General features: G+C 41.1%; 1 protein-coding gene and 1 long non-coding RNA gene across 2 annotated transcripts in view; one reads left to right on the forward strand and one right to left on the reverse strand.

The window, feature by feature from the left end:
• The window catches only part of JAZF1 (JAZF zinc finger 1), a 296,236-nt gene that overhangs the window by 106,829 nt on the left and 166,940 nt on the right, over positions 1 to 22,467 (forward strand). The gene's annotated exons all lie outside the window — the stretch shown is intronic.
• LOC125631576 (uncharacterized) lies at positions 869 to 8,750 on the reverse strand. The gene is made up of 3 exons (XR_007354989.2): positions 8,152 to 8,750; positions 3,520 to 3,863; positions 869 to 1,684 (listed from the first exon to the last, which is right to left on the reverse strand). It is a non-coding gene; the product is annotated as an uncharacterized LOC125631576 (long non-coding RNA).

Here is a 22,467-nt window from a genome sequence, read left to right on the forward strand (position 1 = left end):
TGCCATGGGAGCCCCAGAAGGAATTTTGGCTGGGCAGATGGTTTGTCCTTAACTGGGTGCTGTCCTTCTGGAGAGTGCCTGTGCGCTCCAGTGAAAATGTGACTGGCAGAGACACAAGGATTAGCACGACTCCTTGTGTCCTATCTCTCTGCACTTTGCACAGATCCAGCCACAGTCTGTCCTAGACTCTATAATACGCAGATTGTGCACATGCACATGGATATCTTATTGCAGCCTGGTTGGCTGTGTGTTAGGGTCAGTAATGACAGAACTTCATTCATCCTTTCTGGCTGCTTGACTGTGGAAGTGTAACACTTGAATCATTCTGTTAATGCCTGTTGTATTTAGAAAAATAGTTTCCATTCTCTCCCCTGTCTGCTCGTATGTAGCTGCCACAGCCTTCCACATTTCACCTATTCTTTATGCGGGAGATGGCTGCTTCAAGTGCTGAACTCCTGCTGCACGCTGCAGTGCTGCCTAACTTCTAGTCATTCCCATTTGTGGCTGAGTTTCTCTGTTCGCCTCGGACTGTCCCATCTCTCTGCCATTACTGCTAGGATTATTTCACAGGTGGGTAGCATCTCAAATAGAACAAATAGCATTCAAATCCTAACATAAACCAGTTTGCCCATCCCTCACTTTCCCTTCTTCTGTCCGTTTTGCTTTCTCATAGGTTGTGTCTGTCTGTCTAAATTATCTGATCTTAGGGTAGAGATTGTGGGCCCAATTCTTTAGCTTTTCCTCATGTCAGATAGTCTTACTGAAGCCATGAGACTAGCTCATATGAGGAAAGGCTGTAGAATCAAGCCACTTGCTCTTTCTAAGTTTATGCCAGGTACAAGAGCATATGAAGGACAAAACAAGTCTGTTTTAAATGATTGTTTAAATTCCCAGGAACAGCTATGTTCCGTAAACATCCATCCAGTTCCTGGATCTTTATTTTCTGTTTTATTTTGTTTTACATAATATTGAACATCCTGCATCCCCCCTCAAGCTTGGCAGAAAACAGCAATAACAGAAGAAAAACAATATGACAGAGACAATTTTCAAAGCAATGTATAGGGATTTAGCTGTGCCATTGTGGTTTATGTAAACATGCCATAAAGTGAATTTACATGTTAAATATCCTCACTCTGCTATGAAAACTTATGGTGGGAAAAGCAAGAAAGTCTGCACAGATACATTTTCAGTAATTCGTTCTGCAGTTCAGAGGTACTAAAGTCAGAGTGTGGTAGTAGTTGTATCATATAGATTGCAATCTCCAGAAATCACAGGGATTAAATGATAGAGACTTGACTTCATTTCTGATTTACTTACTTTTCTGAGTTGAATTCATACGCTCAGAATTATGTATGTATTTGTGTGTGATTTATTGTAATGTTTTTAGGTTCTTGTAACCTTGCTTCCTAATCTTCTTCTCTTGAGCTATGTTACTGTACCTTTTGCCCCAGAACAGCATTTGGTCTGGTTTGTTTCTCAGCTTTCATAAAGGCTAGTTGCTTAACTTAACAGAAGAGGTCTATGTCCTGGCAATAGCTGAAAGTTCAAATGTCCTTCCTGCTGGCCCCGTGGTGAAAGTATATCCTCATCTGGCAGGCCAAGCACAAACTTTAACTTTGTTTATGGAGACAGCTTTTTGTTGATCTTTTCATTCAGAGGAAAACTGAAAATCACTTGGCAGCAGCTATAAGTAGGTGAAAGAAAAGGAAAATGAACTTTGGGGTAGGTAGCAGAAATAAGGCTTTATAAAAAGAAAAGGAGTACTTGTGCCACCTTAGAGACTAACCAATTTATTTGAGCATGAGCTTTCGTGAGCTACAACTCACTTCATCGGATGAAGTGCATCTGATGAAGTGAGTTGTAGCTCATGAAAGCTTATGCTCAAATAAATTGGTTAGTCTCTAAGGTGCCACAAGTACTCCTTTTCTTTTGAGAGTACAGACTAACACGGCTGTTACTCTGAAGGCTTTATAAAGTTTTTACATATTTTTGTAGTATTTGGTAGAGCCCTGAGCCATGCCAATTCCTCAGGGTGCCTGGAGCTCCGTTCTTAGTGAAAATACAGAAGTCACTTTGAATGTACCTTCTCCTGAAACTGGGAGTTAGTTCAGAAACACTTGAAGTGGTAAGGCCGTAAAATATGGGTTTTTCTTAAACATTTTAGTAATTTTAAAAAATGCCATCACTTGTGCAGTAGATTGTAAAGTTCTTCATAACCTGATCCTACAAGGTCTTGAGCACCACCTGTGAGGTGCAAAGCAGCCTCATCATCCACTCACTTTGGTGGGAATTGAGGCATCTAGTCTCTTTGAGGAGGTGCTCAAAACGTTGCAGGACTGGAGTTTTGCTATTGGTTTCAGTGGGATCATGCCCACAGTTTGTAGCTCAGCATTTTTAACATTCTTGAGGTATTTGCAGAATTCTACATTTTATTTCTTCCCATAAAATTTGTGCAGTTACAATATACAAATAAACACGAAAAATACCAAAAAACCCACCTCTCTTCACTTAATTTGATGAAAAATGGGGATTTTTTTTGCAATTTTTACCCCATTTTTTTCCACCCAGCTCTAGCTGCATCAGACTAGGGGTCTATAGTAATAGAACGCTTTGCTATGGAATGGATTGCCATGTCAAGGCCCTGTATAACTTAATTTCCATCTGAATCTCCTTAAATGTCATGGAACTAAAAGGTGTATGGAAAATGTCACTTTCCTATTACATATTTAATGATACTGCCCATGTTATCACTTCCCTTATATGTTATTTGTTTAGATTGTAAATCCTTTGGGGGTGGGGACCTTGTCTTCATAACTGTCTGTGAAATTTCTAGCAAGAGTTAGCTAGAAGAAAAGAGTGAGGAGTTGGAGATTATGTTGTTGTTGGAGACTGGGGTAGTTGTGTGGTTCATGGTGACAGAGGATAAGAGAGGTGAAAAAAGATTAGAGGGGAAAATGAGATGCTCTGTTTGTAGAGACTAGGACAGAGATTGGGCTGAGAGACAATTGAAGATGACTGGCTGGGCAGTGGGATTGGGAATGAGTTCAGGATTGAGAGGTATGTTTGGGAGTCATGTGCAGTGTCTATAAAAGTCAGCAACGTAAAAGAAAAAACAGAGATCTTGGAGCTTAATAAGCTGTGGTCTATACTACAAATTTATGTCAATATAATGATGTCGCTCAGGGCTATGGAAAACCCACACTCTGAGTGATGTAGTTATACTGACCTAACTCCCAGTATAGACAGCTCTATGTCAATGGGAGGGCTTCTATTGTTGACATAGCTACCGCGTCTCAGGGAGGGGGACCACCTAAGCCAATGGGAGAACCTCTCCCGTCGGCATAGGTAGCATCTTCACTAAGCGCTACAGTAGTGCATCTGCAGCGCTGTAAGTGTAGACAAGTCCTAAGAATACAGCAGAGAGGAAATGCAGGAGCGAATTATAATGATGTCAAAGACACAAAGAAGAATAAGAGCAGAGAAGCATGGCTTAAACTAACTAAAACAAAACTGATAGACCTTAGATTGTTCAGCATTTTGAAAGTTATTATCCATGGAGGTATAAACTGGGAACAAAACTGCAACACAGAGTGGAAGCTTGTCTTGTTAACACAATAGAAATGTCTTCAAAAACAAAAGTGGACCTCATCCAGCAGAACCTTTCCTTCTTCTGCTCCCCCACTCTAAACTCTTTTCTTCAAATTTGTCTTTTATATGCCTCCAAGCCCTCCTTCAGTCCTCCCCAAAGCATTCTTCTCCTTCTCTCACCTCCTCTTCTCCTTTACCTGGCCTACATTTCAAACCTCTTTTTCAGTGACTGTGATGAGGATGGTTTCCATAGAGTGGAGATAGCAGAAAGTAGGCTGAAAGAGATCAAGGAGCAAATTGAAAGTCTAGTCAGTGGAAGTACACTGTGCTCAAGGATTCTGGCAACTGGCTGTCTGGGTGATAGTTTGAAATGTAGGTTAGATTGATGAAAGCTTTAAAAAAAAAAAGAGTACACAAGAGCATGATTGTAGGTAGAGGAAAGGAGCCAGATGACAGAGAGCAGTTAATAAAGATAAAGGAGATGGTGAATTGAGAGAAGGAGGAGCAAATTTTGGAGATGTCTAATTGAGGATAATCAATTTGTCGAACATTTTGAAAGTTAAGTCTATCAAAATTTTTATTTGGCATAGTTCCAGAAATTCTGTTTCCATTGAGCATGCCATAGTCCAAGTTTGCAGGGGCTAAACAAGATTTTTCCCTGCAATTGTTCCTCCAGGCTGCTGGAGACTTCTTATGGCTCCAGGCTCTGGAATAGAGAACTGAAAGACTGTCTCTTCTGGGCTCACAGTGCTCCCTGTACTAGCACCCAGTTAGTATTGAGGAGGAAGAGGAAGCTGCCTGACTTGAATGCAAAGAGGTGAGGAGCCAAGAAGGGATTGGTCCTGCTTTGAGCAGGGGGTTGGACTAGATGACCTCCTGAGGTCCCTTCCAACCCTGATATTCTATGATTCTAAGCTGCAGGAGGACAGATATAGGCTAGGGGAATTGATAGGAACGTGGAGGACAGGAGCCTAAAGGGAGAGTCTGGGGAAGTTCATGCCTGGGAATAAGGGCCGAAAAGAGGGAGGCTGGAGGAACAGAAGCACTCTGTCATACTCCCTGGAATAGACCTAGGATTCCTGAGTCCCATTATTCCTCTGTTGTCTGGCAAATAACTGCGAAACCCATGTGCCTCATCCTCTTCTATTGACTGGTCCACACAGGGTATAACTAGGATTGCCAACTTTCTAAACATAGAAAATTGAACACCCTTGCCCCACCCCCTTCCCTGAGGCCCCACCCCTGTTCACTTTATTCCACTCCCTCTGTTGCGGGAAGGGTGAGGGCTCCAGCTGGGGGTGCAGGCTCTGGGATGGGGCCAGGGATGAGGGCTTCAGGGTGCAAGCTGCCCTGGAGCTGTGGTGGCGAGAGAAGACTCCCCCATCCCAGCCCTCTCTTGCCGCAGCAGCCTGGGGTTGGGGGAGAGTGCCTCTCCCTGGCCGGGGCAGCTCTGGGGCTGTGGCTGGGGGAGAGACACCTCTCCCCACCTGTGCAGCCCTTGATAGCCTGCTCCGTGGCTGTGCAGCTTAGAGGGAATTTAGGTGCAGGGGGGTGGGTGAGGGATCTGGCTGGGGGTGTGGGCTCTGGGGTGGGGCCAGGGATGAGGAGTTTGGGATGCAGGAGGGGGTTCTGGGCTGGGGCAGGGGGTTGGGGTACAGGGGGGATGCAGATCCAGGAGGGAGTTTGGGTGCGAGAGGGGACTCAGGGTTGGGGCAGGGGATTGGGGCGCGGGAGGTGGTTTGGGGTGCAGGCTCCAGGCGGACGAGTTGGGGCATGGGAGGGGGTGTGGGCTCTGGGGGGGAGTTTGGGTGTGGGCTCAGTAGGGTTGCCAACCCTCCAGGATTGGCCTGGAGTTTCCAGGAATTAAAGATTAATCTTTAATTAAAGATTATGTCATGTGATGAAATCTCCAGGAATATATCCAACCAAAATTGGTAACCCTAGGGCTCAGGGATGGGGCAGTGGCAGGGGGTTGGAGTGTGGGAGAGGGTGTGGGGTGCAGGCTCTGGGAAGAAGTTTGGGTGCAGGAGGAGGCTGGGGCAGGGGGTTAGAATGAGGGAGGGGGTGCAGGCTCCGGGCGGCACTTACCTCGGACGGCTCCCTGGAAGCAGCAACTTGTCCCTCGGCTCTTAGGCAAAGGGGCCAGCGGGCTCTGCGTGCTGCCTGCACCCACAGGCGCCACCCCCGCAGCGCCCATTGGCCATGGTTCCTGGCCAATAGGAGCTGCAGAGCTGGTGCTTGGGGCAGGGGCAGCATGTGGAGCCCCTGTGGCTGCCCCTCCGCCTAGGAGCCTAAGGACACATCGCTGCTTCTGGGGAGCCGTGTGTAGCCAGGTAGGGAGCCTGCCAACCCTGCTCCAACTGGACTTTTAACAACCCAGTCAGCAGTGCTGACTAGAGCCGCCACCCTTTTTGACTGGGTGTTCTGATCGAAAACCAGACACCTGGCAACCCTATGATGCCTATTGCTGCTACCAGTTATTATATTAGCTCAAGTGGTAAAGGACTGTGCGATGGCTCTAAAGCTTGCACCCTTGCTGATGACCCATGTGTCATAAACATAAAGGGAAGGGTAACCACCTTTCTGTATACAGTGCTAAAAAATCCCTCCTGGCCAGAGGCAAAACCCTTTCACCCTTTCAAGGGTTAAGAAGCTAAGATAACCTCGCTGGCACCTGACCCAAAATGATCAATGAGGGGACAAGATACTTTCAAATCTGGGAGTGGGGAGAACAAAGGGTTTGTCTGTCTGTGTGATGCTTTTGCTGGGAACAGATCAGGAATCCAGCCTTACAACTCCTGTTAAGTTAGTAAGTAATCTAGCTAGAAATGCATTAGATTTCCTTTTGTTTAATGGCTGGTAAAATAAGCTGTGCTGGATGGAATGTATATTCCTGTTTTTATGTCTTTTTGTAACTTAAGGTTTTGCCTGGAGGGATTCTCTATGTTTTGAATCTGATTACCCTATAAGGTATTTACCATCCTGATTTTACAGAGGTGATTCTTTTACCTTTTCTTTAATTAAAATTCTTCTTTTAAGAATGGGATTGATTTTTCATTGTTCTTAAGATCCAAGAGTTTGGGTCTGTGTTGACCTGTACAAATTGGTGAGGATTCTTATCAAGTCTTCCCAGGAAAGGGGGTATAGGGTTTGGGGGGATATTTTGGAGGAAGACTTCTCCAAGTGGGCACTTTCCCTGTTCTTTGTTTAAAACACTTGGTGGTGGCAGCATACGGTTCAAGGACAAGGCAGAGTTTGTACCTTGGGGAAGTTTTTAACCTAAGCTGGTAAGAATAAGCTTAGGGGGTCTTTCATGCAGGTCACCACATCTGTACCCTAGAGTTCAGAGTGGGGAAGGAACCTTGACACCCTGTAAGGACACCATGGTACCAAATGATAGAAATTCTACTTTTTTTCAGTTTGTTTAAAAATTACATACAGAAAAACTATGGTAAAAGAATGCTAAGCTTGCAAAGTCAAGTGTTCACATTTTTCCACAGGATCCCTGCCTCATTCAGTGCAGTAGATGACTTTGCAACATCAGTGTTTTTTTAATATAGATTTTTTATCTATAATTGTTATTTTTATGGTTATGATTACCTGCTTTTTCCCCCCTCTGTCTGGTTTAATTTCAACAGTGGCAATTTGGTCTTCTAGAGAGGTCTAACACATGTCAACAGAATACTACTAATAATAAATTACCCTGATTTTTAATCACTTTTTTCCATGATTAGTTTGCTGATTTGAATATATATATTTAATTGCATATTGTTAGTGGTTTAAAATAAAACTAACTTGAATAGAGAGTTTTGGCTGATGAAGGACTCCAGGATGATCCTTTGAATTTTTCCCTCTGTCCTTTGTCCATCCAATATGAAACGTATAGTTCATTATTATATTCATAGTTTCCCAGGCCAGAAGGGACCATTGTGATCATCTAGTCTGACTTCCTGTATAACACAGGCCGGAGAACTTCCCCAAAATAATTTGTAGAGCATTGCTTTTAGAAAAGCATTGTTAAAGTGGTATTTCAAATTCCAGTATTGTCATCTTATGAATATGTACGGTGCCTGTTTGAGTATATTATTATGGGCTATCCAAAAACAAGAATGTCTTCTTTAACATAAAAGAAAGGACAATATGTGTTAGTCAGTTGAATGTTATATTTATTCCATCATGCTGAAAAATATTCAGACTTAGTGATCTGTTCTTATCTCAATGGTCAGTCGATTTCTGTAGCATACCTTATTGCTCATCAAAATGAGAATAGATCCTAAACTTTTTAACCAAAAGGAAAATGGTTAAAAATTATCAGGAATGCATTTTGCAAAACCAGTTAATTTTAGTACATTTGACATCCTCGTTTTACATTTTAAAGAATCAAAAGAATGATTGTAAGTTGAAAGTATTTTTTTTCAGACAGCCAGTGCAAGAATACAGGAAAGTTTATAACATACAATGTAAATTTCCCCTTTTCCCCAGTACAAAATACATGAAAACTGAAGCTTGAACACAATAACACCTATTACTTATGGAGACATATCCATAACAACTACTACTTACCTTCGTGTTTTTGCTCAAGGATGATGAGCCTATATATACACTGTTTTTTTCTCATCAAGGCACACCATATCTCCTGTGTTTTCATAAAGCACTGTAACTGGAAATAGTCTGACAGAAGCTTTCCAAGTCTTCATCTTGGCAACGAATCTGGCTGCAATGTGATTCTAGTTGCATAAAGCAGTTGAAACTGTTTATTTCTCACTGCTGGCATCCATTGATCTGTTTGTATTTCTTCAGTGCCTTCTCTAGGCTTATAAAATTATCTGCAGTGTTTCAGCCAGATTTTGTGCCAGGAGCATGACAGTGTATATAACCCAAGGCCTCCTTTTTGATTTTTTTTATAAATATATTATTTTCTGTCTTTCACACTGGATCCTTCTCTTTTGTTAGCTCAGGGCACCCATGGCTGACTTAGTGTTTGGATATGGTGGTGAATAGCATTCTATAAATACTTGAGAGTCTCTCCTGCAGCCTATTTATAATGTTGCAGCTCAAAGTTTGACAGTCTTTACTCTGCTGGCAGTAATGTAGACAAATAGCGTTAGCCTGTTTTCTTCTTCACATTCCACTTGTCTAAGGTAAGATCTTTCTAAGTACTGTTCATCTTAAATTTCTGTCTGTGAGTGCTCAGTTTCACCAGCAGATGTACCTTAGTTCACTGAGTTTGCTTTGGGATTGCTCACATTTCTAATCCAGAGGAGGCATGGACAGATAGACATAGACGTTATCTAATTGCAGTGATACACGGTATGTTGAATCTTAGAGTGTACCTACTCTAAAAGAGCCAAATCCTATCTGACTATATCAAACATTTATTTGTTTGATCTTTATACCCTGTCACATGCTGACTGTCTCTTTAAGGGGAGATGGGTCCAGTCTCACCTGTGACACACTTAGCTCACCTCCCCAGGTGAAGAAAATAAGTAAGGTCATGTTACAGGCAGGTCATGTGGCTAGACTATGCCTTCTGGGGTGGAGATAACACAGAAGTCTGGGGAGAGCTAAATGGAGAGAAGGGAGATTCCAGGTAGGAAGCCCTGGGAATTGGTGCTCTGTAGAGAACAGGTTGAAACTCAAAGGAACCCAGAAGGAAATGAGGTAAGAGACTGTACAGAGCCTGGGAACACCTGAGAGCCAGATTTAGAAGGCAGGCTGAAGAGTGTCAGAAGTTTGAAGAGAAGACAAACCCTCAGGAAGGAGAGGCTGTCCCCAGCACTGGGCAGGGCAGAGAGTGAGAAGATGAGACAAAGCAGACCCTCAGGAAGGAATGTCTGTTGAGACTGGGGGGATTGGACTTGGATACTCTGGAAAGGGTGGACTTTGTCTTTTATGACTTGGCCAGAGAGTCAAGTCACTGAAGTAACAAAATCAGGTTGGAAGGTCAGGAGTGAGGCAAAACTGAGGCAGCAGCTGGCTTGAAGTCAGACGTAGGTAGGTGGTACTGCTACATACCAAATTCTTTCAATCTACTGCATTAAGATACGGGGTTTAGACTAGATGACCCTTGCAGTCTCTTCTAAACCTATGATTCTAAGATCTCCCACAACTCCACTAGGAGTTCTATGATTGGAACTATGGCAGGATATAAATAGACATCACACTCTAGCTACTGGGCTTAAAGTCCTTGCTTAGGTAGTCCATTAAAATATATGTCTGATATTGGGTCTCTGACGGTCACCAGTACCAGTGCTTCAGAGGAAAGGGTAAGAACCCATTAGTGGATAAATAAGGAATAGTCCGCCCATGGAAAAAGTTTGTAGGAGTGATCTAGAGCAGGGCCAGACATGAAGTGCTTCCTGCAAACAGCCAAACTGATTGCTGCATAATAGCTGCATAAATCTCCTTGGGATTGCAGCTCACTTCCAAATACAAATGCACAACATTTGTTCAAATAGGCTTCTATCTGCAATAGTGTCTTTTCTCATGGTTGTTTCCTCCACCGGGTGAGTTACTGAACTAGTGGCCTTGTCATTAGAACTTCAGTTCTGCACTTCACATTTCCCAAGTGAATTCTCACGTTTTGCAAATTGCTGGAAAAAATACTTCCAAAACTTTTGCACTCATTAGAAAACCTGTGGCACACCCAAAGGACAAGCAAAATGTATCTGTAATGCATCCAGGTGGTGGTGGTCATGCTATATCATCTGAGGGGAGGGAGGGGAAAAGACAGCAAAAAGACACCTTCAACTCAAAATGCATTGGTAGAGATGACTGGATTCATGTAATCTCCTTCCGCTATCAGAGCTCACACTCTGAGAGTGGTGGCAGTTCTGTGAATAGGGAAATTCAGGTGGACCACGTAGTCACTTCTCCATAGTATCACAAGGCTGTACAAAACAGATACACAGTGTACATATACACACATAGTAAGAGACAATCAATGCCCTGAAGAACTTAAAAAGTTGAATAGATGAGGCTAGCAAAGGGTCAGAGGATAGAAAGAATTATTCTTCCCACTTAACTGATGGGAACTAAGGCACAGAGAAATTACTCGACCAAAATCACATAGGAAGGCTGTGGCAGAGCTGTAAATTGAACCCAGAGCTCCTAGGCCCAGTCCAGTGTGTTAACTACAAGGACATCCTTCTCCAGACATCTGTACTTTGCTCTTGAAAATTTGACCCAAAATCGCCTTTGGAATCTTTTTTTTAAATTGATTTATCTGTATTCTTGTAGTTATTTTAAATAGGAATGAGAAAAGGTGTTTGAGTGGATCAGTAACCAAACTCTCTTACCCAGTGGTATGCTGCCAAAGTTTTAGTCTTAGCCAGTGGTACTTTGCGATGTTACCTGGGTCAAAAAAAAAAAAACCCAATCAATGTCATCCTCTTCCCACTGCCTTAATGATCCAGTCCTTCGGTCCCACTCCTGGGCCTGAATCTCTTATGAAGCATCTTACAGATACCCCTCTTATTGCTCCCCTATTTGGCAGTTGCTGCTTGCAGGAGCAGTGGTGGCAGGCAGGTTATCCTAGGGCCTCTGGCTATAGGGTGACTGTCCAAGTCGGAAGTGGATCCTTTCTGGTCGTGGACTAAGTGGTCAGTTCGGGAAAGGAAAGAAACTACAAACTGACTTAAAAACAGAAAACTAAAGCTAAAAATCAAACCAACTGAAATTCCCATTTATAGGACTCAGTGGCCAGATCTGTTAACAAAGAACTCATAGGAGCTTCTTCCAGGTCATCAATGCTTTCATAACAGGAATGACCAAATTCCATTACCATGTCTGATATCTATTCAGGGGTCTCTATGAAATGAGCTGATAATCTGGCTTTGTTCTAGCTGGACAGTTGTCCAGACTGCAAGTTGAAATCCCTGTTGGTGGTCTCAGTAAAGAGGCCGAGAATCGAATGGACGTAGAGAATAAGCTGTTCTCTTTCCAGCAGACGTCCGTAGTCCCACCGTGTGGCATTGATGGGGAAGCTTGGAGTGCACTGCCAGTATTGTTTTTGTTCTGTGAATAAATCGTAAGGCTTCAGATTCTGCAGCTGTCAGTCTGGTGCATTTCACCAGCACTGAGTTCACTTAAAAGATTTTTTTTTTTAAATTATGTAATGGAAAAGGAGATACATGTGTACGCATGTATCAAGAAGGTGTGAAGCAAGAGCAATACCCTACTTGGAGTAGTGAGCCCAGTTTCTGAGCTGATGCAGAGGAAAACCTGTGGTAAGTGGTGGTTGAAGATTTTATGATTCAGCCAAATTGTGGGCCTTGATTTTAACTGCCTGGCATTAATGTGTGTTACCCCTACAGAAAAGTACTATTGCATTTTAAATTAGCGCTTGGCATCAATAGGTTCCAACTAAAGAGTAATCTTTGGATATGTTTCTTTAAAAAAAATTAACCTATTAAAATAGTTTTACAAATTATTCTGTTTATTCTTCTGGCTTCTGGACTGGGGCTGGCAAAAGAATCTTGGAACTACATGCAGCTTTTACTGTCTCACAGGGCTTCAGAACTTCTCGTTTTCAGTTCATACCCAAACACTCTGCTACTCTCCCACTCAGAAAGTTTCTTTAAGCTGTTGTTATAGGTCTCTCAGTTCACACTGGCCTCATCACAGTTTTTTACCCCATAGAAGATACTCTTCATCATCATATCAAAATTATGAGAAAGTTGAATGACCATAGTGAAAGGCTACAGAGTCACTGTAACACAGAGGTTAGCAGGCATCCGTGTGCTCCCCTTTGCAGGTCAGTAACACTCTCTTCAGAGCAAGAGGTAATCATACCTGTAGCCTTAGTCTTAGGGAAGAATATAAAAGGAATGAAAACTGTGCTCTGAGGTAGGGAAGGAGTAGGTTGCTTCACTTGAGTAGAGGTGCCCAGCAGCATTATGCCTGTAGAGGCAGCCAAAATGCTTAAGGAACAGGATGAACCATGCTCACTGGTGACTTTAATGTCTCATCTCTCCCAAAATTCATATTAGTTTCCTTAAAATAACATGCAAGTTAATCTGTGTGTCAGGACTGTGTGCAAAGAGAGTTCCAAATGAAGCCATTTGGGCATGGTTGCAGTTGAATTGTGCTGAAGTTGATACACAGCTCTCTTGACCTGAGAAAAAATTTCATTTTAAAGGAGTGTTGCCAACTTGAATTTTTAAAAATTCATTTAACTTTAAATGTGTTTTGGCAGTGTATTCTTGAAATAGTAGCTTCTGATTTTTCTTTTTTAATTCTTCAGTAAAGCAACAGATTTAGGATTTAAGATTCCAGAAAGATTATTATAAAGTGACTATATAGTGACTTTTAAATTATTTTTAAAAATTATATCTAGACTTTATGCTTATAATACAGGACTGTACCTCTTTTGATATTGTTGATAGTAATGTCCAAATCAATAAATAATACCACTGTCATTAGATAGTATCCTTGGGATTACAAAAGCCCTTCCCCCGCCCCCAAAAAAGTATGTTTCTACTTTATAGAATAGCACTATCTATAAAAAAAAAATACCCTAAATAACAACTTTGTTGTCTGAATGAATAAGAGTAACTATTATTCAAGAAATATTCATAAAATATCTACAATATGTACAGTACTCTGAAGATTGCCTACTCTGTTTTTCATAATTGCAAATAATTCTTTGAGTTCTTCAGGGTTCTGATGGTTAGTAACTAAAAGCTGAGGTGAAATAATGGGTAATTTAGTGTTTCTGGATCATACATAATTAAATTGCTACACACCCTGCAAATACAGTGAATTTAACAGTGTTTCTGAAGTTGATCAGTAGTATTTTTTTTAAAGGTTGTACTGAGCTGGGAATGAAGCTTTGTCTGTCAGAAAGCAGAGATCAAAATTAAACAAATATAGCCACATGATGCACAAAAGCCTTTCCAATGGGTGTCTCAAAACTCATGGCTTTGTTTACTCCAGAAGAAAACACTGTACTGTGTAAGACCTGTATTTCCGCAGACGTATGATGTAATATCTTTATCTTAATCCTAGTAACATAGGATTTTTTAATCTAATTTCCCACATTCAGATCCATCTTAATACTATCTTGTTGAGCTGATGCTATGTCTAGATGCATGACATATAGATCCTGTCGAAAAACAAAAGTCTGTAGCCTTTTAAATAGAAGAGAATGCAGCTGTGAAGAACCGTATATTTACACAAAATGTTCTTGACCTGTCAGTGAAACGGTGGATTTCTGTACTGAGGTTTTACGTTCTTTCTGAGAAGTTCTAATACAGTCTTTCTAGAGTCTTTTTACCTGGACAGATTAAGTGACAAAAACCTCAGTGGGATTTGCTCAGTTTGTGTGCCAGTGAAAAATAAACCAAAATGCCTTCCTATGGCTGAGCCATGGATCCAAAAAAAAAAAAAAAAAAAGCCATTTCAGTTAATGGTGTGTCTAATGCAATGTTTATGTACCAGATCGGTAATGCTTTTATGTTTCTTCTAATAAATTATAAAAATTAAATGAATACAGGACTTTCAGCTCACGTGATATTACCTTTGATAATTAAGGAAGCGGATATAATTGGTTTTACAGTGTTTCCGTGGAGAAGTTATCCTTCATATTGGTCTAATTGTATGTATTGGTAGTGACGTGTATTTTACACATTTTATAAATTATACGTGGTTGTAATTTAATTTTGTGTAAATTACAATAGGTATTGACTTGATGAGCTGTTCTGTGTTCCGGTTGTATTTCTGTGAGCAAGGTGATCATTGCCATAATGCATATAATGACTTTATAGCACCATCATTTTATTCTCTCTCCTTGGCATTACACTGAGAAATTCTTTCCAGTTTATCCTGAACATAGTATTTAATGGTTGGTCTGGGGGCATTGTGCTCAATGACAGGATTACATATTTCTTCTATAGAGAATACGCTAACCCTCAAAAACCTATATGGTAGTGCTAAAGGACCTTAATGTTAAGTGTAATAGTCTACATATGCTTTAAAACTCTTTTGTTGTTGTTAAAAAGCTTATCCCTAAATATTTCTATTTCCAAGTTATCCTTCAAGCCTTTTTAAAAAATAATAAAACTTTAAAAGTTTGGCTTGGTTTAGTTGAGAATGTTTTGGTTTGACTTTGGTTAGGTTGTTAGGACTAAAGTAAGTGGCAAAATATTGTTAATAGCCTTCTGTACTGAAGGAGTGGCTTGAAAAACAAATACCTAGAGGAAATGTGGGAGTTAAAATATGAAAATTCAAGCACGTTACAGTACTATTAGATTCAAACTTAAAATCATAAAAGCATGGAAATTCAGAATTATGTTAGCATTTCATTCTTAGCTCAATACACAACAGAGAAAAGGCTGACTCTAAATTCAACTGCTGTGTGCATTGCTGAATCCCTGTTTAAAATTGGGTATCAAAATCCTTCACAAAACTGTTTGCACACACATGGAGGCTGGGTTGAGGGCCTCTATGAGTGACAATGTCATACAGCCAGTCACTGGCTAAGTTAGCAGTGTATCCCAGGTCTTCTGACTCTGTCCTATGCTCTGACTGCTGGACCATCCAGAGAAAGCACTCTCATTTGAAAAGTAGAATAATTCAGTTCTTTGTACTTTTGGGTGTTTTCATGTGCTTGTGAGAGTGAAAGTCTAATAGCCTGTCAAATTTCACATGAAAAATGATTTATTTGTCAGTGACTTTATGGAAGGATAAACCATGTCTATAAGAAACATCTAATTATTTTTTCTTCACTTAGAAAATTGAAAACCTGAGTGAGATGAAATAATGTGTCAAATTTGAACCTCATAGATCCCTGAAAAAGTTGACCTGTCATGGAAATGCTGACACAACTTCTGTTCTGGTAGCCCAGTGTTATTGTTCTAAAACTCCAAGCATATTTGTTCCTCCCACAATTGTGCTGAAACTAACTTTCTCCCTTTAAGAAGGTCAACAGTTTTTTAAGGCTAGGATTTTCCAAAGAACCTAAGGAAGTTAGGTGCTCGCATCTTATTTAATTTTGGAGGGATTTGGACACACAGCTTCTTTGGGCTTCTTTGAAAATTTCAGCCTAAACCATTTTCTTCAAGTAAAATTATAGGATGCTTCTCCCCCTTCTCTCCTCCACCCCCAGGTTTAGAATGTTTTAAGTGTTATAATAAAGCTGACCACAAGGTGTCGGTATGGTATCAGCACTGGCTGAAAGAAAATTCCCACAATGAACCTGAACCCAGTGACTTTCCTGAGCATAAGGGACTAGTCATTGTCAATGGGGGTTTTTATGTTTATGTTTGATCTTGAGGATCTTCTAAAATAAGATTACATAACTCCTAGTTAAAACATATGTAAGAGGGACCACTGACAATTTAAACCCCTCCACACATTTAAAGAGCAAATGTGTTTACCTGCATTACCAAAAGCACTTTAGAGTGTCAAAACTGAGCACATTTTAGAAAGCTAATTTAATTTTCATCATTTATGCTATTCTACTTTCTGCATTTTCCTCAGTTGGTGCAGTGAAGTAGGCTAGTCACTTCATTTTTGTTTCTAGTCACTAGCACTGGTTTCTGTGCACTAGGCAAATGGGCATTGCTTGCTGTGCAGTTTGCAGTGGCTATTTTTTAAATCCAAAACAAAAGCTTTCATTTTTTTAAAACTAAATCATTCACAAAAACCTACACATGCAACATTTTGGAGCTCAAACAGCATGCTATTATCTCTCTAAACTTTCAGTAAGGACCTTATTCATAAGCAGTTTTGTTTTTTTTAATTCCTCTTCTAATTAATAACCTTCAGAGGGATTCAGTCAGATCAGTCTAGGTACTGAAGCTTTCAAGAATAGAATTGCAGCCAGGGTGTGCTAGACATGACAGATAAGAGTTTGTAACATTTTCCTAATGAGGCCTGAACTCTGCCCTCCCCTCAACTCTTCATGTAGAAACCTTATGCAATTTGATTTTTTTATGATAATTTTGAGTAGATTTAATGCTGATTGACAGCTCTAGAAACTGAAGTTACCGATTCAGAAAACAACCCACTGCAGTGCAGGTACAATGGTAATGAACACTTCTCTTCTCCACTGGTGAGTCTCGTTGCTGATGTGGTGGGATAAGCTTTCAGAGCATAGAACACCATTCAATCCAGGCTTCTCTGCTGAGAATGCAAATTACTGGGTGCCAGTTTTGATCAAGCTCTGGGGTGGACTCTCCCTGTAAACTCCTGTCCACTAGGAGCTGAACTGAGACCACCGAATCATTTTACATGAGATACCAAAGAGCTTCCAGCTGGTAATGATTTTCAGCTGCCAGTGAGAGAAGCTAGACTTGAACTGGTAACCTAAAAGTGAAATGCTCTATTTCCCATTACAAACCCACAGAGGGGGAGGGATGGAGAGAGAGAGAGAGTCTACTTTTTCAAGAACCAGTATTGAAAATGCTTAAATTCTAGAAAACCAACATCATCATTTTTCAAAGACCTGGCTGCCTTTTGTTAAGTGCTCTACAAACACAGAGACAGTTCTTGTCCCTTGATTTCCTTGGAGGTATAACAATTTACACCACTTGAAGTTCTGCTCTATAGCAAAAGTTAGTTGCTGCCCCAATGAACGAATATACAAGCTTTTAAACAGGTACTGCAGCATATGTATTTTTTAATACAGCCTAACTTAAATCAGTTCTTAATTTCTTTGTTTTCTGACAACTAGGGATTTCTGCTAATATGTAACAGTACAGAATAAATAAACCACAAGAGTTTATATTGGCATCTTTTGCTGCTTAAGAAAAATTAAGACTCGGAATTAAGTCACTGGTATTTATTTATTTATTTTATTATAGCAGTAGACTCAGATCTCCGAAGTTAATGGGCAATTGTGATGACAGATTTGGAGCTGTGTTTAGCCTCACGTCTGACACCGTGGTGGTTGTAGTAAAATATGTAGTCGGGCCTACAAAAGGGTCAGGTCCACTAAAAGATTATTGAAGTACATTCCTCTCTGGCTATGAATGTGAGTAATATGTGTGCAGTGACTGGAAACTTGCATATAGCATGTCTAAGTGACTTTGCTGACCAAACAGGCATTGGCATCCACAGATCCAGCTTGGTTTACACAAAGTTTTCTTTGTTCCCTACCTTCTCATATTACAATCACCATCTTTCTGGATGGGACTTCTCCAGAGTACATCTATACAGTTCCTACATTGGCTGGAGGGGTTGATATGGCATGATGCAAGGCTCTCCTCCCAGGAGCATGCTGAGTTCACAGCACTTCTACCCCCTGCTAGTGAGAAATCAGGACTAGGAATCCAATCTGAGCTTCCCACAAGACCACGCAGAGCACTTACAGTAGGCTAGCCCCCATGTCAACTTTCGCGAGTCAAGAGTAAAATATGCACTAAGTTTTCTTCCAATGCATTGAAGACTTTTTTTTGTTAGCATATGTGTTTGTGTACAGTAAATAATTTCTGTCATTAAGCTTTCTGTTTTTGATTCAGGGAAGGATGGAGAGATTTAACATGTGAAATATTAGCTGCCTTTAGCAGTTCATTTTACAGTGCTGCAAGCCAAAATTAGAAGTGGCCTGTTTTCAATGACAGATCAAAATTTAGTGCTATGTTGATAGTCCAAAATGAAGATCTCATGACATTGCAAATGAAATATGTACCACTGAAGTTCAGTTTGCGGTTTAGTTGGCCATGGAGTTGGGATATAATTACATTATTTTAACTCCCAGAGATCATTAATATTTTGGGAAATTAAATCCTCAAACATCAGAACTGTCGAGGTATATTTTGAACTTTTATTTAAAATTATATTAAGTTTTATTTATTCCAGACTTTTGAGACATTATTAAAACTATGCTAGGACAAGTGTTTGAATAGTTGAGCAATAATAATTAAAAAACCCAAAGCCTATAAATTTTGTATTTTTTTTTAATAGGAGGTCCAGCTGTGGTGAAATAATTGCCTGTTTTATGCAAAATTGGCAAGGACCTTCGTTTTTTATTTGTATTTTGTTTAAAATGTCCCAGGAATTTCAGTGTTTGTTACAAAAATTTAAAAATATGTGCAAATTGTTGCAAAATCTGGGTAAATATTCAGGTTAATATTGGGGGATGGGAGAATAAAAAAAGAAGCAGATAGAGAAAAGTAAGAGTATTGCAAGTAAAAGCGGTTTATGCCGTGGTGTTTCATGAACTGTATGTGACTCACGCTATATGATTTTATAAAAATAAGCTAATGAGTGTGAATATAATGTAACTGGAATGTGCTTCATGCAAAAGGTCTCTTGTAAGGTATCATTGCAAAGCTTATAATCTACTGAGTGTGGTCATCCTATTTGTATAAACGTATCACTCTTGTATCTGAAACTAGAAATATAAAATGAAAAGGAGTACTTGTGGCACCTTAGAGACTAACCAATTTATTTGAGCATGAGCTTTCGTGAGCCACAGCTCACTTCATCAGATGTTTACCGTGGAAACTGCAGCAGACTTTATATACACACAGAAATCATGAAACAATACCTCCTCCCACCCCACTGTCCTGCTGGTAATAGCTTATCTAAAGTGATCAACAGGTGGGCCATTTCCAGCACAAATCCAGGTTTTCTCACCCTCCACCCCCCCACACAAATTCACTCTCCTGCTGGTGCTAGCCCATCCAAAGTGACAACTCTTTACATAATCAAGTCGGGCTATTTCCTGCATAGATCAAGGTTTTCTCACATCCCCCCCACCCCCATACACACACAAACTCACTCTCCTGCTGGTAATAGCTCATCTAAACTGACCACTCTCCAGGTTTAAATCCAAGTTAAACCAGAACATCTGGGGGGGGGGTAGGAAAAAACAAGAGGAAACAGGCTACCTTGCATAATGACTTAGCCACTCCCAGTCTCTATTTAAGCCTAAATTAATAGTATCCAATTTGCAAATGAATTCCAATTCAGCAGTTTCTCGCTGGAGTCTGGATTTGAAGTTTTTTTGTTTTAAGATAGCGACCTTCATGTCTGTGATTGCGTGACCAGAGAGATTGAAGTGTTCTCCGACTGGTTTATGAATGTTATAATTCTTGACATCTGATTTGTGTCCATTTATTCTTTTACGTAGAGACTGTCCAGTTTGACCAATGTACATGGCAGAGGGGCATTGCTGGCACATGATGGCATATATCACATTGGTGGATGTGCAGGTGAACGAGCCTCTGATAGTGTGGCTGATGTTATTAGGCCCTGTGATGGTGTCCCCTGAATAGATATGTGGGCACAATTGGCAATTTTTATGGCTGATTTAGAACAACGCTTCCTCAGCTCTCGTCCCCTAAAGCCCCTACTCTACTTGCGCTATATTGATGACATCTTCATCATCTGGACCCATGGAAAAGAAGCCCTTGAGGAATTCCACCATGATTTCAACAATTTCCATCCCACCACCAACCTCAGCCTGGTCCAGTCCACACAAGAGATCCACTTCCTGGACACTACAGTGCTAATAAACAATGGCCACATAAACACCACCCTATACCGGAAACCTACTGACCGCTATTCCTACCTGCATGCCTCCAGCTTTCACCCTGACCACACCACACGATCCATCGTCTACAGCCAAGCTCTGCGATACAACCGCATTTGCTCCAACCCCTCAGACAGAGACAAACACCTACAAGATCTCTGTCAAGCTTTCTTACAACTACAATACCCACCTGCAGAAGTAAAGAAACAGATTGATAGAGCCAGAAGAGTTCCCAGAAGTTACCTACTACAGGACAGGCCTAACAAAGAAAATAACAGAACGCCACTAGCGGTCACCTTCAGCCCCCAACTAAAACCCCTCCAACGCATTATTAAGGATCTACAACCTATCCTAAAGGATGACCCAACACTCTCACAAGTCTTGGGAGACAGGCCAGTCCTTGCCTACAGACAGCCCCGCAACCTGAAGCAAATACTCACCAACAACCACATACCACACAACAGAACCACTAACCCAGGAACTTATCCTTGCAACAAAGCCCGTTGCCAATTGTGCCCACATATCTATTCAGGGGACACCATCACAGGGCCTAATAACATCAGCCACACTATCAGAGGCTCGTTCACCTGCACATCCACCAATGTGATATATGCCATCATGTGCCAGCAATGCCCCTCTGCCATGTACATTGGTCAAACTGGACAGTCTCTACGTAAAAGAATAAATGGACACAAATCAGGTGTCAAGAATTATAACATTCATAAACCAGTCGGAGAACACTTCAATCTCTCTGGTCACGCAATCACAGACATGAAGGTCGCTATCTTAAAACAAAAAAACTTCAAATCCAGACTCCAGCGAGAAACTGCTGAATTGGAATTCATTTGCAAATTGGATACTATTAATTTAGGCTTAAATAGAGACTGGGAGTGGCTAAGTCATTATGCAAGGTAGCCTGTTTCCTCTTGTTTTTTCCTACCCCCCCCCCCAGATGTTCTGGTTTAACTTGGATTTAAACCTGGAGAGTGGTCAGTTTAGATGAGCTATTACCAGCAGGAGAGTGAGTTTGTGTGTGTATGGGGGTGGGGGGGATGTGAGAAAACCTTGATCTATGCAGGAAATAGCCCGACTTGATTATGTAAAGAGTTGTCACTTTGGATGGGCTAGCACCAGCAGGAGAGTGAATTTGTGTGGGGGGGTGGAGGGTGAGAAAACCTGGATTTGTGCTGGAAATGGCCCACCTGTTGATCACTTTAGATAAGCTATTACCAGCAGGACAGTGGGGTGGGAGGAGGTATTGTTTCATGATTTCTGTGTGTATATAAAGTCTGCTGCAGTTTCCACGGTAAACATCTGATGAAGTGAGCTGTGGCTCACGAAAGCTCATGCTCAAATAAATTGGTTAGTCTCTAAGGTGCCACAAGTACTCCTTTTCTTTTTGCGAATACAGACTAACACGGCTGTTCCTCTGAAACCTAGAAATATAAAATATAACTCTGAGAGCCTATTGTAATTATGCAAAGTGTGGGCCATAAATGGTGGTTTGGAATCTTGATGGCTCCTATTAACCAGGACAATTGTCTGTAGATGGCTCCGTTTCACTTGTAAGTCTTCCTTTATAGGTGTGTGCTGGCAAGTGGTAATGAAGTCTTACAGTGACATGTGATCATGTCACCTGAACGGGAATCCATCTTTAACCTGGTGCTTTCCATTGAGAAGGAAGGGGTGGGAACCCAGAGAGGGACAATGGATTCCCGCTTTATGCAAAATATATATAAGTGGGTGGAACAGAACAAAGGGAGGAGGTCATCAAGAGAAATCCCCTAGCTACCACTTGAGCTGGAACAAGAGCTGTACCAGGGGAAAGGATTGTGCCCAGACTAGGAAGGTGTCCAGTCTTGAAAGAGATGTTTCAATAAGTTTCTACGGGTGAGATTTTATCTGTATTCAGTTTTATTATTGTACTAGACTTAGACTTGCGTGTTTTATTTTATTTTGCTTGGTAATTCACTTTGTTCTGTCTGTTATCACTTGGAACCACTTAAATCCTACTTTCTGTATTTAATAAAATTACTTTTTACTTATTAATTAACCCAGACTATGTATTAATACCTGTGCGGGCGGGGGGAGGGGCAAACAGCTGTGCATATCTCTCTGTCAGTGTTATAGAGGGCGAACAATTTATGAGTTTACCCTGTATAAGTTTTATACAGGGTAAAACAGATTTATTTAGGGTTTGGACCCATTGGGAGTTGGCATCTGAGTGTCAAGGATAGGAACCCTTCCTAAGTTGCTTTCAGTTAAGCTTGCAGTTTGGGGCACGTGGTTCAGACCTTGGGTCTGTGTTGGAGCAGACATGCGTGTCTGGCTCAGGAAGACAGGGTGCTGTAGTCCTAAGCTGGCAGGGAAAGCAGGGGCAGAAGTAGTCGTGGCAGCTC

The sequence above is a fragment of the Caretta caretta genome, chromosome 2 (genome assembly GCF_965140235.1).
Source record: "Caretta caretta isolate rCarCar2 chromosome 2, rCarCar1.hap1, whole genome shotgun sequence".
NCBI lineage: Eukaryota > Metazoa > Chordata > Testudines > Cheloniidae > Caretta > Caretta caretta.